At 37.8% G+C, this 8,091-nt stretch overlaps 1 non-coding gene across 1 annotated transcript; it reads left to right on the plus strand.

Annotated features, from left to right (window-relative positions):
- Nucleotides 1-4,564: 4,564 nt before the first annotated feature.
- LOC140857667 (small nucleolar RNA R71) lies at nucleotides 4,565-4,670 on the plus strand. Its single transcript, XR_012141161.1, has one exon. It is a non-coding gene; the product is annotated as a small nucleolar RNA R71 (small nucleolar RNA).
- Nucleotides 4,671-8,091: the final 3,421 nt, after the last annotated feature.

Below are 8,091 nucleotides of genomic sequence, written 5' to 3' on the forward strand. Positions count from 1 at the left end.
GCCTTGTAAATTCATGAATTTTCGTATGCATCATTGCGAAGTTCTTCCAGTTCATTGATTTGCAACTTTCGATTAGAACCTGCATTCTTCATGTTAAAATTAAACATTCGTATGGCCTAGAGTGCACGATGTTCTAATTCAACCGACAGAAGGCAAGCTTTGCCATAAACTAGTCGGTAGGGTGACATACCGATAGGAGTTTTAAAAGCTGTACGATAAGCCCATAATACATCATCTAAGCGAAGAGACCAATCCTTTCTATCGGGCCTAACCTCTTTTCTAGGATATATTTAATCTCCCTTTTTGACACCTCTACCTGACCATTAGTTTGGGGATGATATGGTGTGGCCACTTTGTGTGTAATATTATATTTTTTCATAAGTGCTTCAAAATATTTATTCATAAAATGAGTCCCCCCATCACTAATGATCACCCTTGAGAATCCAAATCGACTAATGATGTTTTGTTGGATAAAACTAGTTACAAGTTTATTATCATTAGTCCGTGTAGCTATTGCCTCCACCCATTTTGACATGTAATCAACTGCCACCAAAATATATTTGAATCCAAACGAGGCTGAAAAAGGTTCCATGAAATCAATCCCCCAAACATCGAAGATTTCTACTACAAAAATGGGGGTCAGTGGCATCATATCCTTCTTGGATAAATTTTTTATTTGCTGACATTGCAGACAACTTCGGCCAAATTCATGTACATCCTTGAAAAGCATTAAGCAATAAAACCCACTCTACAGTACTTTTGTTGCAGTTTTTCTTCCACTAAAATGTCCCCCACATGCCGAAGAATGGCAAAAAATGAGAATGCTTTGGAATTCACTTTTGGAGACACAACGGTGAATAATTTGATCAGGACAGTATTTGAATAGTTCAGGTTCCTCCCAGAAATAATGTTTAATTTATGAGAAAAATCGATCCTTTTCTTATTTTGTCCAGTGAGAAGGTACTTGTCCTGTTGACAAGTAATTGACAATATGGGCAAACAATGGAGGACGGCTAGAGAAGATTGCGAAAAGTTGTTCGTCAGAAAATTTTTCTTTGATCTCATCTATGCCTATCGTGTGTTCAACTAAGATCCTGGAGATATGATCAGCTACCACATTCTCGGAACCCTTCTTATCTCGGATTTCTAGATCAAATTCTTGTAAAAGAAGGATCCATCTGATCAAACATGGTTTAGTATCTTTCTTTGAGAGGAGATGTTTCAAAGCCGCATGATCAGAGTAGACTAGAACCTTAGACCCTAACAGATATGAGCAAAATTTTTCAAGAGCGAATACTACTGCTAGTAGCTCTTTTTCTGTTGTAGTGTAATTTAATTGGGCATCGAAAAGAGTCTTGCTAGCATAATAGATCACATGTGACTTTTTATTGATTTTTTGGCCTAAGACGGCACCTATTGCAAAGTCAGAGGCATCACACATAATCTCAAATGGAATGGACCAGTCAGGGGGTTTTATTATGGGTGCTGTTGTCAGGGCTGTTCGTAATGTGTTGAATGCTTTCAAACAGTCTTCGTCAAAGATAAATGGTGTGTCCTTAGCCAACAGATTACATAAGGGTCTTGAAAACTTGCTAAAGTCTTTGATGAAGCATCTATAAAATCCGACATAACCTAAGAAGGATCGTATTTATCGGACTGAAGTAGGAGGTGGTAGTTTTGAAATGACCTCAACTTTGGCTTTATCTACCTCGATCCCTTTTTCAAAAATAATATGTCCTAATACAATTCTCTTTCGTACCATGAAATGGCTCTTTTCCCAACTTAGGACAAGATTTGTCTCCATACACCATTTAAGAACTTTGGAAAGATTATGGAGACAATCCTCAAAGGTGGTTCCAAATACAGAAAAATCATCCATAAAAATTTCAAGACATTTGTCCACCATATCCGAAAAAATGGCCAGTATGCACCGTTGAAATTAGCGGGTGCATTGCAGAGCCCGAATGGCATACGTCGAAAAGCGAAGGTGCTATAGGGGCAGGTGAAGGTAGTCTTTTCTTGGTCATCCAGAAATACAGGTATTTGATTGTACCCTGAATAACCATCAAGAAAATAGAAAAAACTTTGTCCTGCTAACCGTTCTAAGATTTGGTCGATGAAGGGCAATGAAAAATGATCCTTCCTAATAACGGTATTTAGTTTTCTATAATCTATGCATACTCGCCATCTAGATGATATGCGAGTGGAAAGCAGTTCACCTTCTTCGTTCTCAACCACAGTAATACCTGATTTCTTAGGTACTACTTGAGTGGGACTGACCCATTTACTATCGGATATGGGGTAGATGATTCCAGCATCTAACCACTTTATCACCTCTTTCTTTACTACTTCACGCATATTTGGGTTCAATCTCCTCTGCATATCTCGATGGGGTTTGGCATTTGCCTCAAAATGAATATGGTGCATGCAAATGGAGGGGTCAATTCCTTTTAAATCGGCAAAGGACCAACCGATAGCTTCTTTGTGTTCCTTCAGAATACCAACCAATTGTGCTTTCTGATTAGGGGTCAAGTCTGATGCAATGATTGTCGGGAGGGTGTCATTGGATCCTAGAAATACATACTTGAGCGTAGCAGGAAGGGATTTCAATTCTAACGTAGGTGGTGATTCTAAAGATGGGACTATTGGTGTACTGGCTAATGTGAGCAATGGCTCATACTTGATTGTCCATGGAGGAGTGATTTTATCGTGTGGTGTATCCAACAAGGTGTTAACTTCTTTCATATATCCCTCAAAGTCATAAACTTCAAAGTGAGCCAAGCAAGTATCTAAGGGTTCTGGTGCTAGAATTGTGGGTGTTGCATCTTCTATAATGTCTTCTAGTGTATTTACTTCGAAGCAACTATCCATTGATGGTCCTTGGGAAGCACCAAACATATTCAGTCTCAGTTTCTTATTCCCAAACGATACGTCCATGACTCCTGTCCTACAATTAATGCATGCATTTACCGTAGCTAGGAAGAGTCATCCTAAGATAATAGGAATTTGTCTTGGGTTGCCACTTAGTTCCATGTCGAGAACCAGAAAATTAATTGGAAAGTAAAACTCATCTACCTTGACCAAGACATCCTCAAGCATTCCACGTGGTTCCTTAATTGATCTGTCGGCTAACTGCAGTATGACTGATGTGGGTTTCAGTTCTCCAAATCTAAAAAGTTCATACACCAAACTAGGTAAAAGATTCACACTTGCCCCTAAGTCCAGAAGAGCTTTTTCAATGTGATAATCTCCTATAACACAGGAAATGATGGGGGCTCTTGGGTTCTTAAGCTTTGGAGGAGTGGCATGCTGGAAGACAAAACTAGCCTGTTCAGTGAGGCATACTTTCTTTAAGATTTGTGATCTAGATTTATATTTTTGGGTGCACAAATCCTTCAAAAATTTGGCATAAGTAGGGACCTGTTTGATTGCGTCTAGAAGGAGAAGATTAATTTGGACCTGCTTAAACAATTCCAACATCTCGTCGAGTCTTCCTCCCTTCTTATCTGCACGAATAGGGGCTTTCAGGGCATCCGAAAATGGGGTTTTAGGCAAATAAGATGATTTCGGTGCAGTTGGTTCATTCTCTATTTTAAGGTCCTTCTTGTTCTTGGATGATTTGGCTTCGGTTAGAGGTTTAGGGTCGATCTCATTGGTTTTACTAGTGTGTTTAATGACCTTCCCATTTCTCAGAGTCATGATTGATTTGGCGTGTTCAGAAAAAGCTTCTGGGGTATTAGAGCTCTCAATCACAAATTGCCCTCTTGGGTTGCTCTCGGGTTGGCTAGGTAATTTTTCTCCTTCCCTCCTACTGAATGCAGTCGCTAGTTGACCTATTTGGGTCTCTAGCTTAGCAATGGATTGTGTGTGGGAGTTAAGGATCTGAGTGTTGACTTCTAATCATTCTAGTGCTTTCAGAACTTTTTTCTCAAAATCTGAGCTGTGACCAGTAGTAGACGGTTGAGGAGCATTTTGAAATTGATGGTATGGTCCATGCCTATATGTTGGGTCCTGATATTGAGGTCGAGGTGCGGTAGGGCCAACCACTGGTTGTGGTCTCCAAAAAAAATTTGGATGGTTTCTCCAGTCGGGGTTATAAGTGTTCGAATATGGATCATTTTCTAGTCTGCAAGCTTGTTAGACTTAAGCTTGCTGAACCTGCTCATGCACAAACTCAGGAAATTAAGGTGCGGCTGGGCATTCACTAACAAAATGGTTCAGACTTGCACACAATGTACAAACTTCTTGGATTGGGTTAGGTGGAATCGGGGATTATCCAGTATTTAGCAGACGGTCTAATTTTTGGGACAGTTCATCTACCTTACTGTGGATACCAATGACATTTCCAATCTGATAAATTCTACTTCTTTTTTGTTGAAGCATGGGTTATTCTCTAGAGGTGGCAGACATCTGATGTAGGGAATTCTCACTAAGTGTTTCAAAGAGCTGCCAAGCTTCATCCTCACTCTTTAGCATGAATGTCCCACCACATGATGCATCAACCATTTATCGGTATTTCTCCGATAGAGCATCATAAAAATACTGACAAAGTTGCCATTTAGGGACAGCATGGTGTGGATATTTACGAATGAGATCTCTTAACCTTTCTCATGTTTCATGAAAAAGTTCACCCTCCAATTAGGAAAAACTAGTGATAGCTTTTTTAATTTGATTTATTTTTCCAATTGAAAAGTATTTCTTGAGAAATTCTCTCTGAAGATGATCCCAAGTTAAAATGGTTATAGAGTCTAACGAGTTTAACCAATGCTTGGCTTTATCCTTAAGTGAGAAAGAGAACAGTTTCAACCTAAGGACATCATCGGAGAAGTTTTGGATTTTTACTGTGGAACAAATTTCAAGAAATTTATCTAAGTATTTGTATGGGTCCTCGTTACTAAGTCCATAGAATGATGGCAACATTTGAATAATGCTAGACTTAATCTCATATTGGGTAGCTTCTACTGGAGGTGCTTGAATGCATGGAGAGTAGGTATACGAGAATGGAGTGAAATATTCTCTCAATGGACGTAGAGGATTAGCCTCACCAGGTGCAGCCATGTTTCTAACTCGGATAGTCCTAAGAGTCTTTTCTAATTCTTCGTCTAATGGTTGCAAGTCAGGTTTTAGTGATCGTCGACCTAACATGCAACTAAAAGATCTATGTAGGACTATCCTAGTCTGTTAAGGATTATTATTTTTTTTTTTTTTAAGAAGAGAGGAAAAGAGAGAAAAGAGTTCTAAAGAAGAGATCCTAAGAAGTTCTAAAACTAATAGAAGAATTAGTTGTGGTTAGATTTTAATTACAATCAAGTTAGCACGCAGTGGACTCTCTATCCTAAAGTTATCCTAGTTCTAGACAGCTCCTAACTGTAGTTAGCCTTCAAGCCCTCCAAGTCGGAGCTTGACCAACCAACTGGCCAGATAAGTATAAGATCGGTGGGAGTCCCCCCGTTGCTTTCCTTAGACACCAATTAAATTGGCCAGGTCAGCGAACAGAACCAATTAAAAACTACCTTCCTTCGGACTCAGTCGTCCCGCAAACCACTTGCCCAGACACCAGCTAGCTGACCAAGTCTAACCTAATTCAATTCTCAGGATCATTTATCCTAATGAGCTCGAAATCCTTAGGGGTCAACATCTAATTAATTTTAGATTAAGGTCTAGGTTATACAAATGCAAAGGGATGATTTGTGGGCCAAGGAAGGGTGATCAAATCTCCACCTTATCTTAGTTAATGGGTTGCATCCTTAAAGTTCATTATGGAGATGCAATGCAAAGAAACAAGGTGTCCAATCAAGTTAGAATTTTTTATATTTGAGGTTACGCTATTTTGGTTAAGTGTTATGAAATGTCAGTGGTTTTTTTTTTTTAATTCAACCGTACCAAGATCCCCGATAACGGTGCCAAAATTTGATGCGTAGTCGTTGATAGCACCAAAAATAACTCTACTCACTACGTAAGTAGGATGAGTCGAGATCGTATCCTCAGAGACCTTGGGCTAAGTTGAGATTGCAAAATAAAAGAAAGAAGCGTTGTTTTGAATTAAAAAATAAATTATCTTAAAATTGATATAATTAGAAAATAAAGAGCTCGAGAGTTTTGAATTAATTTTGCACTAGTAGAGTTGTATCTCTTTTTTTAATTAAATAGATGCGATTAATCTTAGAAAATATACCTATCTTTTCTCGACACACCCCGTACCCGTAGATCATGATGCATCTTCAAAAAGTACTAGGTAAATAATTCTTCTTTTCTCGGCACGCCCCGTACCCGTAGATCACGGTACGTCTTCGAAAAGTAAAAGTTGTTCCTAATATTAATCTAACAGGAAAGCATAAATAAAAGCATATGAAAGAGAGCAAATAAAGAACTCATGACGATTTAAATAAAAAGCATAATCTTTATTGCATATAAAGAAATACAAGAAAGTTTAGAATAATAAACCCACTCTGTGTCGTTACAAAATTTTTTCTCCACTCCCGAGACTGCTAGCCTAGCTGCTCATGGAGTAGTCCCTTTCTCTTCCTCTATGCAAGGCTCTAGAAGAATTTTTAGGCTCCCCCCCAATGGGATTACAAAAGCCTTTTTTATAGGTGTTAGGAAGGCGGAGTTTTACATGGTTTTTCGATGTGGGACTAAAGAAAATACTAAGGACTAAAAGATGGATGGATGAGATGGAAAGATCATAAGCAGATAAAAAAATATAAATTCTTCCTCTTGAAGTATTTCCAAGTATTATCTTTTTTTCTTTTAATTTTCAGATCCATTGCTATCTGTTCGCCACTGTGTCCGCTAGCAAAATCTCCCCGCGAACCCACCATGCCGCGCGCCCGATGCCGCGCCCGCTGCTGCTCGCCCGATGCCGCGCGAACCCGCCATTAGCTGTTTACGCTCCAAATTACAAAAAAAAAATTTGTTTCTTTAAAATGACGTCTATATCCTTTTTGGGTTTTTTGCATAGTATCTTCATTTTCTATAATACCGTATGCATCCTTCTTTTATTTAAATTTTATTTTAAGTCTAATTTTCTTCAAACTTGAGTCTTTTTTATCTGCAAATCGGACTCTTTGTATCGGTGATCACCTTTCCTGTAAAACATAAAAAGAAGTATCAAATTCTTAATAAATAAAATAAATTAACTATAATTTTCTACTTTAAATGATTTAAATTAAGTGTTTATCAGGACTAAAGCCAATCAGTATAGTATTATATACCCATCTTCGATTTATCATCTCAGAACTTTCAGATATCGAGCCTTTAGTAAATGGATTGGTTATGTTCTCCTTTTCGTTGATCTTCTAAAGTTCGACGTCAACTTAACCAATTTTTTGAATAAGGTAATAACAATGCAAAATGCTTAGTAAGCTGATGGGACTTCGTCTCCCAAGCATAAGCTATAGCTCGATGCTGTACCATACACCAAAACCATGATTGGAGGGTGCCACTCCTAGCTTGCCAGTGAATCTGTACAATCACATAGCTTCTTTGCAAGCATCGAATACTGCAATGCATTCTGCCTCGCAAATTGAATTGGCTATATTTTTCTGCTTTGAACTTTTTCAGCAGATTGCTTCATTATTTAGGATAATGATGTATTTCGACATGTTCTTGCTATTATTATATCTAACTAAAAACTAAAATCAAATTTTATAAGTTTTAAGTCAAATTCTCCATAACTGACTCACTGATCCTAAGTATTTCTCAAATACTTCAGGATGACTTTCCAGTGATTCTCACTCGAATCTTGCAGGTATCCACTCACTACCTTAGTGAGTATACCATATCTAATCTCATACATAGTATATATGATAGAATAAATTCTACTCATAAATATCCTATGTATGCTAGACTGAAAAAATTCAAGCAACTTCTTAGATCTATCTCTATAGATCTTCATCCCTAGGATAAGAGATGCTTTTCTAAAGTCCTTTATGGAGAATAATGATAATAGTGAAACTTTTATTCTCTTAAATGTAAGGAATGTCATTCTCGATTAAGAGAATTTTATTCACATACAAAATAAGAAATACACTCATTAAACTATTAACCCATTTGTATTTGCAGAATTTTTCTTCATTTTCAATGAAGCCA

This window comes from Elaeis guineensis, chromosome 4 (genome assembly GCF_000442705.2).
Source record: "Elaeis guineensis isolate ETL-2024a chromosome 4, EG11, whole genome shotgun sequence".
NCBI lineage: Eukaryota > Viridiplantae > Streptophyta > Magnoliopsida > Arecales > Arecaceae > Elaeis > Elaeis guineensis.